We start from the raw sequence: 23,658 nt of genomic DNA, 5'->3' as shown, positions 1-23,658 counted from the left end.
CAACACTTTTTCCAGTTACTTTGAACATATACTGAGGAGTGACTTTTCTGGGTCACGTAAGGTGCTTAACTTTGTCAGACACTTTTGACCATGGATGGTGCCATTGTACATTCCCTCAAGCATGGTGGAGGGTTCCAGTCTCTACTCCTTGCCTCGTCACTGTCTGGGTTTGGGACTGCAGGCATCCTAGCAGCGCTTGTAGTTCTCTATCTCCTTGTAACTTTAGTTTGCATAATGCCTCAAGATTGAGTTTCCTAAAGTCTAATGCTGTTTGAGCACCTTTTCATGTGTTTTGTTTTGTAAGCTTTTGCATTGTGTATTCTCTTTGGAGAAATGTCTTTTCAGACCCCTTACCTACTTTTTAGTTGGATTACTTGCCATTTTATTATTGAGTTACAAAACATCTTTATAAATTTATTTACTTATTTTTATTTTTATTTTTGGTATCAGGGATTGAACTCATGACCCCAAGCTTGCTGGGAAAGTGTTTATGCCGCTGAGCTAAATCCCAAACCCTATGTTCTTTTTTTTTTTTTTTTTTTTTTTTTGAGATGGGATCTCGCTATACAGTTCAGGCTGGCCTTGGGCTCACTACTTTGTAGCCCAGGCTGGTCTTGAACTCGCAAGGATCCTCCTGCCTCAGCCTCCCGAGTGCTGGGATTATAGGCATGAGCCACCATGCCCAGCTACATCTGGCTTTTCTTTTAAGAGTTTTGTGGTTTTAATTCTTGTGTTTTGAAGTGATTTTTGTGTAGGGTGTGAAGCAGGAGACTAACCTCATTCTTTTGCATGAGGATATCCAGTTGTCCCAGCACCGTTTGTGAAAAGCGTATTTTTCTTGGATTGAATTGTCTTGATCTTGATACAAGAAAACAACTGCCTATAAAGTTAGGAGTTCGCTTATGGACTCTGCTTTCTCTTTTGATCTGTATAGCTACTCTCTGCCACTACCACTCAGATTTGATTGTTACAGTTTTGTAATAAGTCATGAAATTTGGAATGTGAATTTTCCAACTTAGTTCTTCATTTTCAAAGTGGTTTTGGCTATTCTGGGGCCTTGCATCTCCATTTGACTTACAGAACTAGCTTGTCAATATGTGTAAAACTTCTGCATCCATGTGAGAGGTGTTCCCATCTTAAATATTAAAAGGACTTAAACATGGGTATCTGTCCATTTACCTGTTCAATTTTCCAATAATGTTGTATAGTTATTAATTTGTAAATCTTTTTTCTTGTTTATATTTCAATGTTTTGTTATTTTTGATGCTATTGTGAATGTAATTATTTTCTTAATGTATTTGGATTGTTCACTGTAAATACATAGAAGCCTCCAGCGTACTGTTGACTAGAAGTAGGCAGAGCCAAGACATCTTGGTCTTATTTCTAATCTTGGGGAAAACTTTCGACATTTTCACCACAAAGTATGATGTCAGTTGTATTTTGTAGTTACCCTTAATCAGTTTGAGGAAGTTCCCTTTATTCCTAGTTGTTGAGGTTTTTTTATTTTTTTTTAAATCATGTAAGTCTGCTGGATTTTTAGTTTAATCTTCTTCTTCTTCTTCTTCTTTTTTTTTTTTTAATCAATACCAGGGATCGAACTCATGACCACGTGCTTGCAAGGCAGGCACTTATGCCTGAGCTAAATCCCAGACCCTAGTCTGCTGGATTTTTGTCAAGTCCTTTTTCTAGATCTATTGAGATCATGTGGTTTTTCCTTTGTTTTGCTAATATGAAATATTACATTGACTAATTCTCCTTTCTTAGGACCTTGAATTTCTGGGATAAATCTCCTTTGATCATAGTGTTATAATCCTCTATGTGTTTTCATTGGATACACTTCTGCAAAGAGGATCACTAAACCAAATACAGAGATATTTGTGTCATCTTGTCATTGGCACTTACATGTTTACACAGGATTTTTCTTAATTTTTAGAGGTTTGAAATTTTCAAATAGTCATATCTGGTTTTTATTAGATATTCTGGCTTTGTATATGGATTCAATGAAGCCTATTCTGCCTCAGTCAAATATATTATTTCCTGTATTTTCTTCTTACAATGCTTCTTGTCTTCTCCACTTATATCTTTATTCTATCAGAATTCATTTGTGTATATAGTATGTATGAGTGGAAGACTTTTTTTGGACAAGTGCTTAGTCAATTTTCTGAATGCTATTTTTAAAAACTGAAACAATCCAGGGCTGGGGATTTAGCTCAGTGGCATAAGCACCTGCCTTGCAAGCAGGCAGTCGTGAGTTCAATCCCCGGTACTGATAAAAAGAGAAAAAAGAAAAAAACAACAACAAAAAAATGAAATAATCCATTTTTATCCTCATTAATATCATCTTTGTTACAATATAAATTCTTTTGGCTTTATTGTGATGCATTGGTCATTTTTTTCTCTCTAACCATACTGTTATAAAATTATACTTTTCTGATCTATTGTAATATATGGCAGTCAAATTCTCAGTTTTTGAAAGTTTCTTCTATGGAGAAGAATCAATTGTTCTAAGACTTTATCTGAGCAGAGATTCTGCTCAGATAAATTTCGGGATAATGTTAGAAAGGATTTTTTCATGCTTCTAATTCTGTTAAGGTTTTTGTTAGAATTGCAACACATTTGTAAAAAATGGATTATTTCATTTAAAATTATATATAATTGTATTATTATCACAGAGTGTAATTTTCTAGAAAATTTTTAGAAAATTCAGAAGATAGTAATGTGAATTTAAAATTCCAGTCATAGTACATCCGTAGTCACTGGTTTTTAACATAGACCGTTTAACATAGACCTGGGGTTGTGCACACTAGGATGCCCATATCATTCGGAAACTCTCTAGACTCAAAATTTAGTATAAATGTACTTATTTAGGACAAGAAAAAAAAGAAAAGAAATCATAACAGATTACTGAAGGCTCAGTGATTCAGATGCTGCCTCTGGGATCCCTTCACTCAGCTTACAGAACAGCCTGCTTTGACTTGCTTCCTGGTTGTAACCTGCCTTCCCCTCCACACCTAGAACTCTACAACTTGTGGCACCGTGAAGCTGTGGAGGTAGGGTGGGGGAGGCTGGACTCCTGAGCTCCAGGGTAAACCCACTTCTGCAGGTCAGACTGGCAGTATTTTGGAGTTTTGTTTTTTGTTTGTGTGTTTGATGTCTCATGGCGCAATCTGCAAGAAGCTAACCAGCTTGCGTGTTTAAATCCTTAAATTTTGGAGAAGTATGAATTATTTAGGACCCAGTTAAACAGAAATATGATTTTGTACTCTGTGTGTGTGTGTGTGTGTGTGTGTGTGTGTGTGTGTGTGTGTGTGCATGCACACGCACTAGGGAGAGGGAGAGGGAGAGGGAGAAGCAGAGGCGTGGGGAGCAGAGCCCGCCTGCTTCCTGAGTGAAGCCTTGCTCAACCGCTCTCTGCATGTGGTTTTCCTCCCGGGCCAGCTCTCGGGCCCAGAATAGTGCGGCTGACTTGGTGATTGAGGTCAGCAGCTCCCAAGAAGCACGAAAAGCAAAGGGTTTTGCAGTAAGTATGCAACTGATCATTATTTAAGACAAGGGTGAAAAAATCTTAGAATACATTTCTCTGTGGTGGAAGAGGTAACTCTCACACAGAGTCTGACTTACCCTGTGGACTTTGGTGTCACTAAGGCAGCACCGATAGATTCTTTTGCAGTGGAGGGATTGAATAAGCTAATGATATTTGTGTGCTGTGGGGTCTGAAAACAAAACTCTTCTTTTGATATCTTGAAAAAAGTCCTTCATCGCTTGTTTTCATCTTGCAAAGTGAGGGTGATTCATGCTGACTATAAGTTAGTATATAAAGGTCTTCGGAAAGGAAGCTCTCCCTCTGTGGGTACTAATTACTCAATAGTGTGGAGAGTGGCCTGGAAAGCGTGTTCGCTCATCTGGCAGAGGGACAGATAGCGTTCAGCATTTGGGCAGGACGTTGTCTGAGGTCTGCAGCTAGGTGCTTAAGAAGCCTCACGTGGCAGAATTTCCCAGCAATGGCATGACAGCGATAGCGGCTTTTCTCATGGGTACCTGGTTTCTGTTTAGCACAGTATTCCCCACAGCCCTGCAAAAGGCTCAGGTGCTTTGACATCGCTTCCTAACTACGCTATTTTCCAGAAATGAAGTTTTTTGGTTTTGATTTCCTCTTCCCATTGACTCTAATTTCTTGTTAGAATAACATACCTAGTTCAGTAGAGCCAGAAGCCCATATTTTAAGTTTACTTGGAAAACGTGACCCCCGCCCTTACTAACTTCTAAGTAGAAAGCTAAAGACATCTACGTGCTGCTTCTGCTATAGTCCTTGTTAACATGGCTCTTGTTTCCTTGCAGCTCTGTTCAGCAGACTGTATTCTTACACGGTCCTTTTTCAGGGTAGCCATCTCCCACTTCCCTTAATCTTCCCGTTGTTGAGTGAGTTAACAGGTCAGGTATGGTCTGATCAGAGAAACCCCCAAAGGTAGAGGAGCCCAAAATAAACCACACCCAACGTTCATGTAAAGAATCTCTTTAAAAATTTTGCTAACTCATTTCAATTTTATTTTCCAAATATGTTCACATTTTAAAATATTAAAAATAATGTTTTTGAGTGCTCCTGGGGGGAGCAGGTACAGTGATTGAGCTTCCTAGAAGTATTGTTTGACTTAATTCTAGTAGAAGCCCCATGGGGTGGCACTTTTGTGGCACAACCAGGATAGGAACTCAGGTCACCCTCAGTGCAGAGCTCCTGCTGATAAAGCATTTCAACAGCTAATTCGGAAGTTATACAAAACAGTGACACAAGCCCATTGCCCTAAAACAACTGTCAACATTTCTATATTTCTTTCTACTTAACACAGCTAGATCATCTAGCATAAGAATTAAAAATATTATTATATAGTTTTACAGTTCTTTTAAATAGTGTATAACACTCTATTAAGTGATTGAGCCATAAATATTCTTTGTTCTTAAAAAATAAATTTGCTTTTTTTATTTCTTGCTATTATAAATGATACTCTAGTAATTATCTTTGGCCATGAAGCTATGTTTGTTTTTTTTTTTTTTTTTTTTGTCTTTTTCATTTTTATCGGTACCGGGGATTGAACTCACGACTACCTGCTTGTAATGCAGGTGCTTATGCCGCTGAGCTAAATCCCCAGCCCCCATGAAACTATGTTTTAAAGTTATATCTGTGGATTTGGAGATGTGGGATTACTGGGTGAAAGAGTGTGTGCATGTGTGTATGTGCACATATGTGTATGCACATGCACTGGAGCACTGGGGGTTGAACCCAGGGCTTTGTGCATGCTACACAGGGCCTTATACTGCTGAGACTGGATGTGAACTTTTAAGTGGTGCTTGATATGTGCTGCTGAGTTACTTTGTATTCACACTGTGTGACAGATTACAGTTTAATTTCATCTGCTCCCCCAGTGGACAGGACCGTGGGGAAAAGAAGAATAAGTAAAACAGAACCTATTTTTTGTAATTTTGCATTTTTTTCAATGTATATAGGCTAAACGTTTCACACACTTGCTTATGTTATGTTTTTTCTCTTGAACTTTTTTTTTTAGGATTTAACACCTTTTGTTGCTAATTTGTATGGCTTTTTAATAAGACGTAGTTGCCATTTTTTCATATCAGTTATTTTTCCTAGTCTGTTGTTCACCTTTAGAAAATGAGGTTTTAGGATTGGGACTATAACTCAGTGGCAGAGTGCTTGCCTAGTATGTGCAAGGCTCTGGTACTGCTAACTAAATGAATAAAATGAATTTTTAAAAGAACGTGCACCCACTTAACATTTTTCCACAGTCAAATCTATCCTCCTTTGTCTGATGCTTCTTAGTTTAGAGATCTAAGTTCTCCTCTTTTAGGAGCTTTATTTCCTTTTAATATTTACTTTGGTGGATGATATAAAAAGTAAGATTTAAACTGGCTTTGCAAAAATAATACTAACTTGCTTTTCCAATATTATTTATGAGCAGTTCTCCTGTTTTCTAATATTTCAGATTATTGTATATTCTACTTTTCTTGTTAAATATTTTTTTTTCATCAGAGATCAAATTCATGACCTCGTGCTTGCCAGGCAGGTGCTTATACCTCTGAGCTAAATCCCCAGGAAAGATGATAATTCTTGATTACTTGTTTTATTCATAGGTGTTATATACTTTTGTACTATTAAGGTATCACATTATGATAGTTTGTATTGCTTTTATAAGATGTAGGCAGAATGAGTTGTGTGGAGTAATATTGAGTCAAAATAATGTATTGGATAAGCCCTGAACACAGGAGACAGATTGTTCAATCTTCATTAACTTCTTGGTCCCTTCATCTTACTACCTGTAAAATGGGAATAGACATGGTGTCTATTCTGTAATGTTTTCATGGTCACTAAAAGCTAACTTAACACATATACATTTGAAAAAGTAATATATGTAGATGTGGATAGAGTATGTGAAGTACAACTACATATGCACTTTATATACATAACATACAGTGAGTCAAATGTATCATTCTGTCCCTGTAGGATTTAAGAAAATCTTTTGTATCATCCTGGTATGCAGGGAAGAATATTTTAAGCCATAAAGGGAAACAGTGACACATTTGACTTTATGTACATTAAAGCTCAGTACATTGTAAAGACAGGCAAGACCCAGACAAAAGTATACACAAAGAACATTTCTCAAAGGTTGCTATCCACAATAAGTGAAGAATTCCCACAAACCAATTAGAAAAGGACAAACAAAAATGGGCGAAGGTTATAAGGAGGCAATTCCCAGAAGAGGAAATAGAATGGTAATTCAGCCACAGTGGTAATCATGGAAATGCAAGTCCAAAGCTAATGAAATATCATTCCCATGCAGCAGATTGGCTACAAATGGAAAACATAAACAATGTCCAGTGGAAAAAGAACATATGCAGATGAACATTAATAAACACAATAGAAACAAAAATTAATAATGCTTTTTGGTATGAGAAATATATAAAATCTATCCAAACATAAAATATAAATACTTTCGATATGTCTTAGAAACATATTTTTTCAATAAGAAAATATGATTTGATCAATTGAGGGGGCGGGTATGGGAATTGAACTCACGACCTCGAGGTAGATGCTCATTTTTAAGAAGGAGGCAGCATTTAGGAGGCGGTGTTTAAAAATTCTTTAAAGGTTTTAACTGAGGTTTCAGGGGGGTAAGCAAGGAATTTGTTGAGAAAACTCATCACAAGAGGCTTGGAGGAAAAGCTGATTGATGGTTGATGCTGACCTCTTCCCAGCCGCTGGCCTGGTTTTCAGGCTCTGTGAGGTGTCCCTGCTGCCGGGCTCATAGATACTCCTACTGTCATTGTGTTCCTTTGGACTTTTGGCCCTGTGTTCCTTATCTCTATATTTAACAGCTGTCTAGTGTTCTAAATAGCCCTTTATCTGGTGTCTTAAGTCCATTTTCTGTTGGTATCTCAGAATGCCTGACACTAAGTACTTTATTTTAAAAAGAGAGATTTATTTAGATCCCAGTTTTGGAGCCTGGAAATCCAAGATTAGGTATCCTCTGCATTCTGCCACTGGTGAGGAACCTCCTTGGCTGTGCCACAGCTTGGCAGATGGCATCAGGGTGGGAGCACATGGGGGAGGGAGATCACAGGATGAGACCGGAAGCCAGGGAAAGTCAGGGGTGAATTTGCTCTTTTCGTAACAACTTCTGGAGTCCCATGAGAACTACATGCATTGCTTCCCAGGTTGGCACTCCCTACTCCTGAGCCATCTCCCCGTAGGCTGCAGCTCTTAAAGGTTCTGCCACCTCAATACCCCATCACCCTGGGGGCCAATCTAGCACATGCACCTTCGGAGGACGTACTCAGCTCAGATCCAAATCATAGCGTCTGTACACCCGGCAGATACCTAGTGTCTAGGCAGACCAGGTGGTGTGCAAAGCCTGGGGAGAGAAGGGTGAAAGAGGAGGAGAGAGTGTGCCAGCTGGGGAGTGAAGGAGGGACAGGAAGCACTCTGGTGAATCCTGTCACTAATTGTGATCATGGCTTTGCAGCTGCCATGGGTGTATACTGGATGGGAGGTCAGGAAGACAAGGAACTCGGGTGCCCTGAGAAGCTTGCAGGGGCTGTCAGCATTGTCCACGAGGCCGCTCAGTGAGCACCCCATCTGTATTCAGTGACCTCTCACCTCACCCCTCATAATTCTATAGCTTCCCCTACTGCCAGCCCTTCATTCTTATCACGGGGGCCACTGTTTCCCAGGTTTGAGTCACTTAATTCCTCTTTTCACAAATCGTTGCCATAGCCAACTACCAACACTTACTAAATTCCCTAAAATCTACTCACACAATTAATGTACCTTCAAAGGAAATGCTGTGATTTACTGTAAGTGAGAAACAATGAGAATGAAATTAGGCCAATTGTTTTTAAAATGTAAAAACCTGTAATGAAGGCAGAGCTCTTTAACATGGTTTAAAATGCATATGCTGGGTAGCTTTGATCATATGGGATGCCGTTTATATGAAAGGAAAGAAATGCATTAGGTTGATATTTAGCAAGCAGAAAATGATGCTATTGTCCAGGAGTTCAGAAGGGTCCCTGCAGGAAAGAGCTAAGAAAAAGAGGGAGAGACTGTGGGGCCTTTTCATAGCTTGTACTATTATGAGGGATGAGGGGGGTATTTTAGATAGATTTCTGATTGTGGGGGCTTGAGAACCTCCAGGGTACCCACGTCCTACTGGAACCTGTGGCAGGACTCCTTGATGAGGTCCCATTAGAACCCTCCTGTCTTTGTCTGTGATGCCTTGGAGCCTCAGCCCGAAGGACCACAGGAGAGATGCTATGCAGCTGCTTTGGTTAAGTGGCTGCTGAAAAATTTGAGCATCTCATTGGTCAAAAAAGTGTGTGTGTGTGTGTGTGTGTGTGTGTGTGTGTGTGTGTGTGTGGCCTACCTGGTGAGTCCAGGGAGGTGAGAGGTGGTCAACAGGACGCTTTGTGACCATCCAGTCCCAGCATCATCTCTACAGTGTGGGAACATGAATCCCCATGGACTTGTTTTTATACCTTCTGCCACTGTGTCTCCTTCCTTTGCTTTGCTATTTCCTCTGTCCATGGATTTTTTTCCCCCCTTTTTCACCTGGTTCTTGCCTATTATCTTAGGATGTCACTTGAAGTCTTTGCCTGCCTGGCTTGATCATGTCTCTTCTTGCATTTGCACTATTGAGTTCTTTTATTCTTGTGGCTAATTGGTAGCTCCCTACACTGGATCATGCAACCTAGGCAGGAAGAGACGGGGTTTGCTCTTGCCCATTCCTGTGCCTCGATGGCTACCACGGTGTCTGGGATAGAGGAGGTGGTCCAAAGATATTTGTGGAGCAGACAAAAGAATGAAACAGTCCTGTGTAAACAAGTGAATTCCCATGACTGCTCTTGGGCCTGACTTTTGCTCTCCCAGTGCAGCAAGGCATGGGGACTAAGGAAGAGAGGAGGTCCCAGGGGTGGGGAGGCAGAGCATGCTTGTGAGCCAACTTGGGAACCGGATTTTATTCTAAGGAACATGGGGACCCACTGGGGGAAGCTGAACAGAGGAGTGATAGGATCTGACTTAAGTTTTAAAGGCTTCATTGTCATTAGTGTGAGAAAATTAGCTGGACAGAGGTAGAAATGTGAGCAGAAAGATAGCAATAGATGGGGGGGGGCAGCATCCAGAAAGACGGTCCAGGTGAATTTTGGATCTCTCTTGGAGGTAGAGCTGATGATGGTGGCTGTTACGTTTGTTGCTCTGATCGACACTCAACTTCATGAGATTCTTGCTGAGGTCCTGAGTTACTCACATAAAACCAACCACTGCAGGTGCCCTCACAGCAGCTGGCCAGCGTCCAGTGCCCCTTGGCTATCAGGCTTATGGGCCACTACCTGTTTCCTTCTGTCATAGACAGTACTCAGTTGCCTCCAGCCACACAGAGAAGAGGCACTCTTGTCTACAGAATGGAGTGTAACTCCATCACCTGCCACTCTGAACTCCACAACATTCTCCCAGGACAGTTTTGCACTGTATCCTATAGTTCTCATCCTTGCTAAGTAATCCAGCACCCACACCAAAGTGCTGCCTGTGCCTGTGTGTATACCCTGGCATTGCCCTTGGTCCGCTTCTGAGCGTGCTCTTTCTTAGTTTCCACAGCTCAAACCTCCAAAGTTAATTAGTCTCTGAGGATTACCATAACAAAATACAGATTGGGTATCATAAACACTAGGGGGTTTTTGTTTTTGTTTTGCTTTTACAGTACTGCAAGCCAGAAGTCCCAGATCCAGCTGTCAGCAGGGCTAATCTCCTCAGAGGACCATCTCCTTTGCTGGCAGAGGGCATCTTCATGCTGTGTCCTCGTATGGTCTTCCATCTGTGTATGTCAGTGTCCAGCATCTTATTATATGGACACCAGTCATACCGTATTAGTGCCCACCCTAAAAACCTCATTTTACATTAATTACTTCTTTCAAGAGATCTCCAATCATAGCTGCATTTTGAAGTACTAGGATTTAGGACTTTGACATATAAATGAGGGAAGCACACCAATTTGACCAATAAGAATTACGCTTAAGTATTATTTTTCCCACAAGCATCCTTCTATCTCATGCATCATAGCCCTTTAATGGACTTCTTTTTTTTTTTTTTTTTTTTTTTTTTTTTGGTAGCAGGGATCAAACTCATGACCTTGTGCTTGCCAGGCAGGCGCTTATGCTACTGAGCTAAATCCCTGGCTGTATGGACTTCTTTTAATACTGATATCTACCCCTTTGTATTCACTCATTGATTTAAAATATCAGTAAGAGACCACTACATTCTTGGTCTGTATTGTTCTCTAAGCACTGACTACACCAACTTTATCTGCTATAGGTCACCTGGCCGTTTAATTGTTCATCACTCATCAAACAGGGAGTTTCTGAACATTTTCCATGCATAAGACATTGATCCCGATGCTGTGTCTACATGCAAAAGTGAATCAGATTTGGCACTTACTTTTAGTTGAAATAATGTGGTGTTTGCATACCCAGTCATACAAAAGAAGGCAATATATGTTAGAAAAGCAGGATAAAATGCTTGGAATTTAGGATACATGGAAAATTATTTCATTGTTTGTATGTATGGGGAGATGGTAGTCAGATAAGGTTATAGAGATTCATTAAGCCTGGCATTTGAAGGATAGATAATTTGTGCATGTGGTAGTAGCCTTTTAAGTTTGGCCTCATTTGTCTAACATGATATATTTAAAGTTCATTTCCTTTTGTACATTGCAATAGTTCATTCTTTTTAAAATGTTAATGTTTTACTTTTATTTATTTTAATATTTTTATTTTATGGTGCTGAGGGTCAGACTTCATACATGCTAAACTTGTACTCTATCTCTGAACCATAGCCATAGCCCTTTCTCTTTTTAAAATTTTTAATAAAACAATAAAATGGAACAAAACAAAACAGTGAGAACAGTATTGAATTTCATAAACAAAACAGAAGAAAATCCCCCATAGTTGCTAGATTGCATATTGTTATCCTCCAAATAGATGCCCAGACTACCAGCTTTAGGCCTGCAGAGTAAACAAAACAAAACAAAATGAAAACAAAAACACAATATAAGTACTACATTGTGTTTTTTAACTTCAGTTACTATCACCTCAGCCTGTGTTTTTCTTAATCATCTGGTTGCTTATGGAGTGGGGGGAGGGGAGCACCCTGCTTGTCTCCCGGGATGTGCTGGTTGGCTCACTGGAGGGTGCATGGTTGGCTTCTTGGTTCTCTTCATGCACACCCTTTCTTGACATTTAATAATTTTACGTATTTGTAAATACGTACTGTGTAATGGGGGGCGGGGAAGAGGACAGGCTCTTGTTGCATAGCGCAAGCTGGACTTTAACCCACTGCGTGGTCCAGGCTGGCCTCCACTCATGGCCATCCTTCTGCCTCACGCCCCGAGTGCTGGGATCACAGGCCGGCACCACCATACCCAGCATACAATGTGGTGTCTCAACACGTGTGTGCATTGTGGAATGATCAACTCAACACATAGTCATCACCTCAAAGATTTTGCTTTTTTTTTGTAGTGAAATTCAAAATCTTCTGCAGTTTTGTACTATACAATGCATAATAGGTAGTATGCTGCTGTATCCCTTTGGTGTAATGATTTTGTTTCCTGATGGGCTTTCTAGATTGTATGGTTCTGCTTTTAATTTTTTTGAGAAATCTCCATACTGTTTTCCATAATGGCTGTACTAATTTACCTTCCCACCAACAGTATGTGAAAGTTTCCTTTCTTGTACCCTTGCCCACACTTAACTATTTTTTGTCTTTTTGGTAATACATATTCTACTTTGAGTGAGGGGTTTCGATTTGCGTTTCCTTCATGATTAGTGTTATCCATTTTTCATACACTTGTTGCTCATCTGCCTGTCTTTCTTGAGAAATGTCTGTCTATGATTTTTGCCCATTGTTTAGTTTTGGGGTTTTTTTCTTGTTGTTTTCTATTGAGTTGATTGGGTTCCTCATATAGTCTGAATATTAATCCTTTTTGGGATGTATATTTTGCAAATGTTTTCTTCTTTATCAGTTGGTACTTTTTTCTTTCCTCTGCCCCCCCCATTTCTTTTCTTTTTTCTCCTCCTCTTCCTCTTGCTTCTTTTCTCTTCCCTCCTTCCTTTGTCTCTGTCTCTCTGTATCTCTGTCTGTCTCTGTCTCTGTCTCTGTCTCTCTCTCTCTCTTTCTGTCTCTCTCTCTCCATTGAGGATTGAACCAAAGCTCTACCATTAAGCTATAACCGCATCCTTTTCATCCAGGGGTGATGGTGTACCCCTGTAACCCCAGCACTCAGGAGGCTGAGGCAGGAGTGTCACCATGAGTTTGAGGCTAGCATGAGCTACATAGTTCAAGGCCAGCATGAGCTACCTAATGAGACCCTGTAGCAAGACAAAAACAAAAACAAAACAAAACAGACATATATATACATAAGTATCCCCAGCCTTCCATTCTTAGTAGTAGTTCACAGTTTGTTCATTCACTCATTATTGAAAGTAGTTGGGTTGTTTCTGGATTTTGCTGTTACAACTCAAGGTACCATGAACAGTAGCATTACAGATATTTCTGTGAATGCACATTTTCATTTTCATTTCTTTCGAATAGTGAGAAGTGGCATTACAGGGTCATATAAGAACACGTTTGAATTTTTAAGAAACTGCTACAGTGTTTTGCAAACCAGCCATACCATTTTCCATTTCTGCTGGCAGTGTATTAACAGTTCCGTATCCTTGCCAGCGCTTTTTTTTTTTTTGCACTTTTTATTTTTAAAAAATATTTTGTATTTCCTTGTGGTTTCAGTTGGTTGTTTTTTGTTGTTGTTGTTTTGTCTTTTTGAAACAGAGTCTTGCTATGCAGTTCAGGCTGACCTGGAGCTCACTTTGTACCCCAGACTGGTCTCAAATTTGCAGCAATCCTCCTGCTTCAGCCTCCAGAGTGCTGGGATTATAGGTGTGTGCCACCACACCGAGTTTGTGGTTTCAATTTGCGTTTTCTTCTGGATTAAATATGTCTAGTATCCTTTCATGTGCCTATTTGCCATTCAGATATCTTCTTTGGTGGAGCATTTGTTTAAATTTTTAACCACTTTTTATTTATTTATTTATTTGACTATGTCCCCCTAGCCAGATTGATCTTGAACTCACTTTGTAGTCTAGGCTGGCCTTGAACTCAAGCAATCCTCCTATCTCAGCTTCCCAAATTCTGGGATTACAGGCATGTGCCATCACACCTGGCTCAACCGCTTTTTATTGAATTGTACATTTTGTTCTTATTCTTATGACTATTATTTTATTTATGTATTATTTTGGTTTTTCGAGACAGGATTATGCTGTGTAGTTTAGGGTAGACTCACTGTGTAGCCCAGATTGGCCTTGAATTTACAGTAATCCTCTTGCCTCAGCCTCAGAGTGCTGGAGTTACAGGCCTATGCCAACACAAATTTATTTATTTGTTTTTTATTAGGTTTAGTGAGTTCTTTATAAATTCATGAATCAAGTCCACTCACAGTTTTGGGTTTATGCAGAAAATTCTCCTTCAGTCTGTGGTTTGCTTTCATTTTTTTTTTTTTTTTTTGGACAATGTCTTTTGAAAACCAAAAGTTTTACATTTTGATGAACTATGATTCATGAGTTTTAAAATTTATTGTGTAGATCATGTTTTGATGTTGTATTGAGGAAACCTTGCCTAATTCAGACTCACAAAGATTTTCTCCTGTTCTCTACTGGATGTTTTTAAGTCTTAGGTTTTGGCTGGAGATTTAGCTCAGCGGTATAAGCGCCTGCCTTGCAAGCAGGCAGTCGCGAGTTCAATCCCTGGTACCAATAAAAGGAAAAAGACAAAAAAAAAAAAAGACAGAACCAACATCAAAGTCATCATCATCATCATCATCCACCCAAACCACTCTTCTGGTATTAAGTCTTAGGTTTTACATTTAAGTTCAAGATTCATCTTTTACATTTGTTGTGAAACACACACACACACACACACACACACACACACAGAACCAAAGAGAACCAGAACAGTCTTTCCCCTTGGGTCATCAGGTGGATGAGGAAAAAACCAAGCAAGAGACTAGGAGATTTCTATTGTGTAAAGGGTGCTGTGGACACACTGTGGTTGCCAAAGCAGTAATGTTCCCCAGAGAAGGGGAGAAGGAACAAAGTCTACAGGACAGTGCAGCCTATTGTTACGGGCTTGCAGTGGCCTTAAGGAGGCTTGCAGGTTGGATGATAAATGTCTGCTCTAACAGCTGCTTGGCATTTGCTCTATCTGAGGATCTGACTGTGCACAAGGTGGTTGGTGGGAGCAGGCAGGGGCTATGCATGGAGCACTCAAGCTTCTTATGCCAAAAGAGGAAGAGGGAGTGACTGTGTAGCCCAGCTCGTGTCCTGATCTTTGAAGGCCAGGAGGGAGCTACCTTTCGTCTTTGATGGTGAGACACATCTGTGTCATAAAGAGCCCATCCTTCATGGGCAGCCAGGGTGCCGTTACATAACTGTTTCTGTACCTCACCACGGGTGCAGATCACACCGTGGTTGCAACACTTGCTGTTCCTTGCAGAGTTCCTCCTGAGGACTGTGCATTGAACGTGTCATAACAAGGTAATCCCAGGAGCAGCCTGCAAAATTATCCATCTTTGTGGTTCTTGGATATATTTAAAACACAATGCCGAAAGCATTTGGTGCTGAGGAGAGATAGGGCATGTTGCAGGCACTGAATAAATTAACCCTGCCAAGCACAGCAGTTGCTTTCATTAGCCAGCTGGCACTGCAGGAAGATAGCTGAAGCTCGTGGGTTAAAAAAGAAAATTTCAGGAATGTGAGAACAAAAAAGAAATCAGCTGCATTCAGTGATCTAACTTAATCCGGTAACAATAAAGAAATCCAGAACTCTCTCGGTGCTCTGAACAATGGCTGACTCCCTGGGCCTTCCCTGTCAAATGGGGGTGGAAGGGTGTCCCCCAGGACTCCAGGTACCTAGAGTAACAATGCAGATCTGAGTTAGGTCCCAGGGAGAGACAATCCAGGTTTTGTTCATGCATCCTCCGCACATATAGAAGCTCCAGCTAAGCTCTGTCTTCCCTTCATTTCTCCCTAGTGGTCCCAACGAGTGCAATTAACAGGCTCAGCCATGATGCAACCTCTCTCTGCTGTTCCAGGCCAGGAGGACACTTTCTGGTGTGGCTGCTGGGCCACTGTACCTAATGCCCACCTCTGCACAGCTTCTGCAGCCACCAATGGAAACCCGCCCTTGATAGGCTGCCACACCACCCTGGACATTGTCACTGCCGCGTTGCTTTGTAACTTTTAGGGGCTACAGTGGCAAAACTTCAATAAGCCTCAGAAGGCCCAGTGAGTATGGTGGGAGACCTTAGAATTTCTCGAGGAAATAGCCGTTTCAGCATGTCTGGATGGTCCTATGCCCACCTACTTTTTTTCCCTGGAATGATAGTTCTGGAGGCCCTTCAGTTCGTCAGACAGACAGATCGCCAGGGCCCTGGCCGCTGGCCTCACACACTTAGGCCACTCCGTGTGGTGGGGTCCAGTTGAGACCCTCTACTCTAAACTCTTTGAGCTTGCATAGCTTAGGTTCTTTTGCAGAATACAGTAATGCCATTGTAGAAAACCCATTTCTACATGATGGAATTCCTTCTAGGAATTTGTCAGAGCCCGTGTGACTCTGGTGGTCCCACGCGGAAGGAGAAGATTGCTATCTTGGAGCAGGAAGCAAGATAAGCCAGAGGCCAGCCTTGGTTTTTCCTCCTGAATGCCCAAGTTCTAAATTGTGCTCAGTTCAAAATTTACTTTTGTTATTAAACTGTTGACTCTATCAACACATACACAGAGTCAGAAATCAGGCAAGATAGCTTGCACAGTTGTCAGGTGAGCCCTGTGAATGAGTGGAGAGGAGCTAGTAGAGATGAGTTCAGATCTTTCTGGAAGAAGAGGAATTAGCTGTAATTAAAGTATTGGAGGGGAAGTGAGTTATTTGGGAAAGTTCAGTATCCGGAGCTCAATGGCTAGAGTGCTTTTCCCTCTGAAAAGGTGTAAGAGCTGAATGGGAGGTGGAGTTGGGGCTGGGGAGATTCTACTACACTTCCTTTTCTTAAATATGTACTTTTTTGGTAAGGGGACTTGTGGGATAATTGTCCTGAGATGCGGTTTCTTTTGAAGGGTCTCATTTGTAATATAGCTAGTGTGCACTGTAGAGCTAGCATGCGGTATGTGGGGGCTGCTTTTCCTGAGTTTGCAGAGCTGTTTTGGCTTCTGCCTTACTGCTATATTCCTGTGGTCAGAAGACTGGTGATCAAAGAGGAGGAGGCCAGTGGATATGATTAGAGGATTGGCCTCTCTATCCATGGGCAGGGCGCTTGTTTTTGAGAGTCCTTTCTTGGATCTATGCTCATCGGTCCTGAGGGCCAGGGTTTGTTGCCCTCTATCTAGGGTCTCAGTGGTTCAAATGCACAGCAGCCTGGGAGAGGAGGGCACAGGATTTTTGCTGGGCGGGTGGGGCAGCATGCCCTGCAGTTCTTGCATTGTTCCCGAGAGGAAATAGAATAGAATGAGGCAGAATTGACTATTGCCTCAGACTGACCTCATAGGCTTTGCCCCTGTCCCACTTGACAGAAGGGCCTCAGGAGCAAAAAAACAGAAAAGGGTGAATGACCGAAGAAAGTACTCAAAGGAAAGAAAGTACTCAGACTCCATCCTTTAAATGATCCATTTCTTAATTGTGTTTACCATCAGCTTTCACTTTGCAAAGCATCTACTAACATAAATTTAGGATGGTTCTAGTAATAGTATCTGGTAAATCTTAAACCATGAAAGTATGAAGTATTACTTACTATGACTCTGAAACTAGATGTAAACCAAAAAGTTAAGAAGCCTTCCTTTGAAGTAAATTCAGTAAATCAGATGAAACTGGGTTAATTTCTAAGACTTGGTATTGCATAATTTCAGGAACTGTTTTCCAAGCATGACTATACATTAGTGAGATTAAGTTTATAATGTGAATAATTAAATATCAAGATAAATATTAGTTTGCTGGGTAATAATCTGGACCCATTGTAAAGTGTTTCCCCCCCAGCATTGTGCAAGGGCCACCCTTTCTCCACATCCTCACCAACACTCCGCCCTAACACATGTGAGGTGATGTCTCATTGTGGTTTTGATTTGCATTTTCCTGATAATTAGTGATGTTGGACATGTTCACATATTGGGTGCCATTTGTTTATTGTCTTTGGAGAAATGTTCAGGTCCTTTGCCCCTTTTAATATTTTTTTTGCTATTAAGTTGTAGGAGTTCCTTATATACTTTGGAAATTAACTCCTTATCAGATATGTGGTTCACAAGTATTCTTTCCTATTCAGTGGCTTTCTTTTTCAATGCTAATTATTTCTTTTGCTGTGTAGAATCTTCTTGTTTGATATAGTCTCATTCTTCAATTTTTTATTGGCCGTACTTTTAGTAAATCCATGAAACCATTGCCAAACCATTGTGAAGCTTTCCCCCTGTGTTTTCTTCTAAAAGTTGCTTTTTTTTAAATGCGTGCCAGGGATCAAACTCACAACCACGCGCTTGCAAGGCAGGCGCTTATGCCGCTCAGCTAAATCCCCAGCCCCTCTTCTAAAAGTTTTAGTTTCAGGTTTTTTGTATAGTCAATTCATCTTGAGTTAATTTTGTGAATGGTGTAAAAGGCCCAATTTTGTGTACAGGTCCAATTTCATGCTTTTATACATGAATATTCAGTTTCTCTAGCACCATTTGTTGAAAAGAAGGTCTTTTCCCCATTGCTCTCCTTGATACCCTTCTGAAAGATCAGTTGGGGGGGTGCGTGTGTGCATGCGTGTGCGTGTGCGTGTGCGTGTGTGTGTGTGTATTTCTGGCCTCTCTGTTCTGTTTCATTAGTCTGTAATTACCATTTTGAAGTATACCGTTCATGACTTTTTTAAAGACCCCTCTGGTTTGCCAAGTGGGCATTAACTGTAGCAGGCAAGAAGGGACAAAAGCAGAGGTGGAGACTGGTTAGGGATGCCTTGGATCCAGGTGAGCTGTAGAAGTGGCTCAGATGGAGCGGCAGTGATCGTGGACATCGAAACTCCAGGAGAGAACCACAGAGTTTCTGAAAGTTTACAGATAAGAGTATCAGAAATACCTTGTGAGAAAGCCTTGGAATTTCGAAGAGGGTTAGAACATTTTAGAGGAAAGATCTTCGATGGGTGCAGGCCCCTAGACAAAAAATACGAGACTCTGTGAAATTTTAGAGAAGAGCCTGCTTTGGTGACAATGCAGGGGAAGTGGTCAATATTTCTGGGCTGAGTGCAGGGGCGGGCAGTTGTTTAGTATGTTGGGTGCTGCAGCCTGATAGTTGGGGTCCCACATAAATCTGTTGGAACCCTAAACCTGATGTGATGTTATTAAAAGGTGATGCTTTACCAAAGTAAATCATGAGAACTTCATTTTCATGAATAAGATTTGTGCTCTTAAAAAGGATTTGAGGCTCCCTGCCCATTTCCGAGGTGCAGCAAAAAGGTCCCATCTTTGAAGCAGAGTGAGCCCTGACCAAACACTGAATCTGCTAGTGCCTTGATCGTGATCTTGGACTTCTCAGCCTCTAGAACTGGAAGCAATACATTCCTATTGCTGCTAAATTACTCAGCCTAAGATACTTTATTATGTAACCTAAAGAACTAAGACAGTGGATAAAGAGGAGCAGGAGATCTAGCATTAGGCCTGTAGCCTGAACGGATGCTGCTTGGGCTTATACTGGGAAGTCAGCAAACTCCCTGTTGCTGATCTAGAAAACATGAATGACAAAAACTGCCTGACAAGGGTGTGAGGAGCATGAGAGAAGGAAACCACTTACCAGTGTTCCTGCTCATAGCTGGCACTGATAAATGTGACATTAACTATAAGGGGAAAATGAAGTGTTTGGGGGCAGAGAATGACAATCCTAGCTGAATCTTCAGAAATCCGTCAGGAATCCTTGGAGGGATGAGCTCGAGGGAGGATTAGGGGCAGGTCTGCTGGGGACAGAAGCAGAGTTTCTGCCAGAAACACTGCACAAATCTGAGCTGCCTGACTGAGAAGCTATGAATTTGAGAAATAGGAGCCTCAAGGCAGCATCCAAGATGTTTCTGAGGTTTTGATTTCATAGTCTGAGGTTTCTGGTGGAGGAAGAGAAAGGCTGTGATGACAGAAACAGGGAAGTCAGGGGCACACTGCTGAGAGTCTGTTACAGGCTCATCACCGAGGCCGGCCCCAGATAGGCAGGTGCCATGAGGCAGCCCCCTCAGATGGCTTACAGGCCAGCGGGCAGACAGGCAAGTGGACAGTCAGGGAGCCCTTATGAGGCCCTGGATTGAGGGAAGGTTTTCTAGGAGGGAGCAATTTGAGCTTACTTTGGAAGGTGGTGTGGAAGTGACCCAGGCCAAAGGAATTGGGTGGGTACTGTCGGCTTCCTGTCTGCCACTTCACCAGCTCAGTGCCAGGGCAGGCGGCCGATCTGTTTTCTGTGCCTCTCCTGAGCCGGTAAGCAGCACTGGCCGGCACATGGAAGGGCAAGAGAATCACCTCCATCAAGGCTTTTCTTTCCCCAGCTACATCCCCCAAATGTCCATATTTGGTTCTTTCTCTATTGAAAGCCCAGCTTCTGAATGTCGGTCCGGCTCCCTCTGCTTCCTCCCCTGAAGACCGAGGGGTGACATGAATCCTGGCCCTGAGGTTTTGCAGCTTCCCTGTTGCTTCTTCAAACCCTGCCCACACCCTTGACAGTGGTTTTCTCAACCGTCCTCAGTTTCCCAGGGGATGTCTCAAGCAGAGACAGTGGCCTATGTCACATGCCCAGAACCAGGACTTAATAATATAGTTCATGGTGTTCTAATCTAAACAATTACAAATGCTGCTGGTTCCTTTCTACATGATGGTTTTTTTTGTTTGTTTGTTTGTTTGTTTGTTTTTGTCTTTTTCCTTTTTACCAGTACCGGGGATCGAACTCACAACTGCCTGCTTGCAAGGCAGGCACTTATGCCGCTGAGCTAAAGCCCCAGCCCCCTGGTTTTTATTCTTACTTCATTACAAGAGACCCTTGTAAACTGTTCTCAAAGTAAGGGCTCTTTGGGGATTTTGTTTCCACTTCCTTTTTCCACTACCTTAGCTCATCTAATCTTAATTTTTTGATGTGAAGCCACATGATAGGTAAGGAAATAGCTTCTGATTGGTGGCTACCAGCTCTTTGGAATGCTGGCTCCTCGATTCAACTTTGGAAACACATGGATGTCACCACTAATTCTGAGCACTTGGTGTCAATATTCTTTATAATCTGTTTCATTTTTGTGATGATCCTCCACCTCCACATCTCATTCCAGATTATGAAGTGGTGTGATTTGTGATGTACAAATGTTCTTTCCCATTAAATTTTTGTTTGCTCACGTCTTGGTTCTCCTTTTCATTCAGTGATGTCTACAGCTGAGACTAGTGAGTTTTGGTTTGCAGTTTTTCTTCCTATGCTGTGTGGAAATCTGACCTTTTTCTCACTTACCAGGAAAGAATCTAAGACTATGGACATGATTTTTTTTTTTTGTCTGAAAACCACAGGAAATATTCATCTTTGAAGAGTTTCCTGTGGCCTCCTCTAAAATCTGGAATTGCTTTGGCTTGGCAGACTGTAGCATTACCATTGTGTCCTGTGTAGAGATTCAGTGTCACAGAACTCTGTCAACAGCAGAGTCTTCAACCTCGACACTGCTGACACTTTGGGCCAGTTGCTTCTTTGTCATGGGGCTGCCCTTGGGTTACAATATGTCTAGCAACATCTCTGGTTTCTACCCAGTAGCACCCACAATGGGAACACCACAAGTGTCTCTACATTTTGCTGTATGTACTTTGCGGACAGAATTATCCTGTACTTAGAACCACTACTATCAAAGAGATCAGAAACAAACTCAACACATGTTCTAACAAGCTCTAACTAGATATTTTCAACATGCTGTTCACTTACGTTCTGTTTCCTGCCGAGTCCCATGGTAATTGTGCTATGTGCACATTCTTATGCTGTTAGTTCTCAGACTTGAATGCTTTAGCTTTCCGCTTCCTGATGCTTATTGTGCTTGCAGGCGAGACCTGAATGCCCTCTCCCACTCTCAAGACTCCTCGTTAGTTTTTGATCGGCCAGAACGGTTCCCCAATCTCCTTCCAGTTTTCTTGCCATAAAAGGGAAATAAAGCCAAGGCCCCAAGTTAACCCCCAACAGAGGCCGAGAAGACTGTGATTCAGTAGCAGAACAATATGTTTTTCAGGGAGTAGGAGAAAGATGCATGAGCTCTGGCTTTCCCTGTGCCCAAGCACCTCATGGTATTCCTGAAGAACTGTCCCCTCCCCTTTCTTCCTCTGTCTCTTTTTTCTTTCTTTCTTTCTTTTTTTATTTTTTTTAAAAGTAAAAAAAGAAAAAACAAAACAGTGTAAGGGTTCAAATAATACAGAACTACAAAAAGAAAACAGTAAGAAATCACCAGTTAATAGATTGCACATTGTCATCTTAGAAAATTTTTTTTTTTTTGGTGCTGGGAATTGAACTCAGGACCTTGTGCTTGCATTGTGCCACTGAGCTATGTCCCTGACCCTCCTCCCTTGTCTCTTATGCTGTACAATTTATGTGTTATAGTTTAAATATAGGTTGTACTCTTTTGGGGGGCACTAAACAAGCCTAGGAAGAAAACAAAATGTTTGAACTTTTAAAGAAAACTTCCCCCTAGAGAACCCTCCTTCTGTCCTGAGCTCTCTCTCCACCTCTCACCCTCTCTTTGGTATGTATGGGTTTCTAGATATAATAAATTTCTTGATTTGATCTTTTATGATTATTATAAGCTTTTAAGACAGAAGGGCTGGGGCTGGAGGTTTAGCTCAGCGACATAAGCACCTGCCTTGCAAGCAGGCGGTCGTGAGTTCGATACCCGGTATAGATAAAAAGGAAAAGGACAAAAAAAATGAAAAAGACAGAAGGGCTGGATTGAGCCAGGCCTGGTGGTGCATGCCTGTAATCCCAGCTCTTGGGAGGCTGAGGCAGGAGGATCACTGAGAGTTTGAAGCTAGTTTAGGCAACAGACTGAGTTCAAGACCAGCCTGAATAACATAGTAAGATTCTATCTCAAAAAAAAAAAAGACATTAGGGTAGGCCTGGTGGTGCACACTTGAAATCCTTGCACTCAGGAGGCTGAGGCAGGAGGATCAATGCAAGGTCAAGGCCAATCTAAATTACATAGTGAGTTCAAGACCAACCTGAAATACATAGTGAGACACCATGTCAAAAAAATTTTTTAAAAAGGAAGAATTAAAAAAAGAACTAGAAATTAGGGAATTAGGAACAGAAACCCTTTTTTCCACTGTCTTGTGGTCTGCCAGAGCCCATCTATTTATTTTACATTAATTCATATGACAAGAAAACTATTACTCAGCCAGCATTCCCACCTGTGTTCATCTTTTGCATCCCAGATTTGTTAAAATCAATTCTAATGACTGTAAGGTATCTGCCCTCGATGTTTATTTCTCTCTCTACTTTCTGCCTTTCACATTTCCAAATAAAAATAGGCTATCCTGAGTACAAAAAAAAATATTTCCCTCGACTCTGGTATGTGTGTCTCCTGCTCTGAATGTATTTCATTGATCTGTCACTCTGTGTTGTCAGTAAATAAAGCAGAGCAGCCCTCTATTTAACACAATCACATTTTCTTTTTTGCTTTCTTTTTTTTCTGGAAGGCAGCTCATACCTGCTCAGAGCCTTCTGTGTGTCCAGCATATGAGAAACATGTTCTTTAATCTTCACCGTTCTGTGAAGTCACTGATCCTAGTCCCATATTATTGGTGGAGATGTTGAAAGTTAAAATATTCAAAAAGAATGTCTGAGCTCACACCGTCAGCAGTGGTGCTAGTTCTGGACCACGGGCCTTTGATCCACAGCCCCGCGGCAGTCAATATTATTCAAGTCAGTATTATTCCAGGAGACCATGTCTGCCCCTGGTGTCTAAGCATACGGGTTTGGGAGCCCATTTAAACTGGGTTTGAGGGATTGGGGACTTGACTTAGCGGCATAAGCACCAGCCTTGCAAGCGCGCAGTCGTGAGT

General features: G+C 41.4%; 1 protein-coding gene across 10 annotated transcripts in view; it reads left to right on the top strand.

The window, feature by feature from the left end:
- Positions 1 to 23,658, top strand: part of Specc1 (sperm antigen with calponin homology and coiled-coil domains 1) — a 315,008-nt gene that overhangs the window by 52,832 nt on the left and 238,518 nt on the right. Inside the window, exon 1 of one of the 10 annotated variants that reach the window (XM_063242465.1) lies at positions 3,376 to 3,520. The exons of the other annotated variants lie outside the window; for them this stretch is intronic. The gene's annotated coding sequence lies outside the window, so the exon portion shown is untranslated. Of the gene's footprint in view, positions 1 to 3,375; positions 3,521 to 23,658 lie in introns of those variants that run through there. 10 annotated transcript variants of the gene reach the window in all.

Source organism: Cavia porcellus, unplaced genomic scaffold (assembly GCF_034190915.1).
Source record: "Cavia porcellus strain 051 isolate PalLab524CR breed Dunkin Hartley unplaced genomic scaffold, mCavPor4.1 scaffold_32, whole genome shotgun sequence".
NCBI lineage: Eukaryota > Metazoa > Chordata > Mammalia > Rodentia > Caviidae > Cavia > Cavia porcellus.
This window is presented reverse-complemented; position numbering and strand designations above follow the sequence as displayed.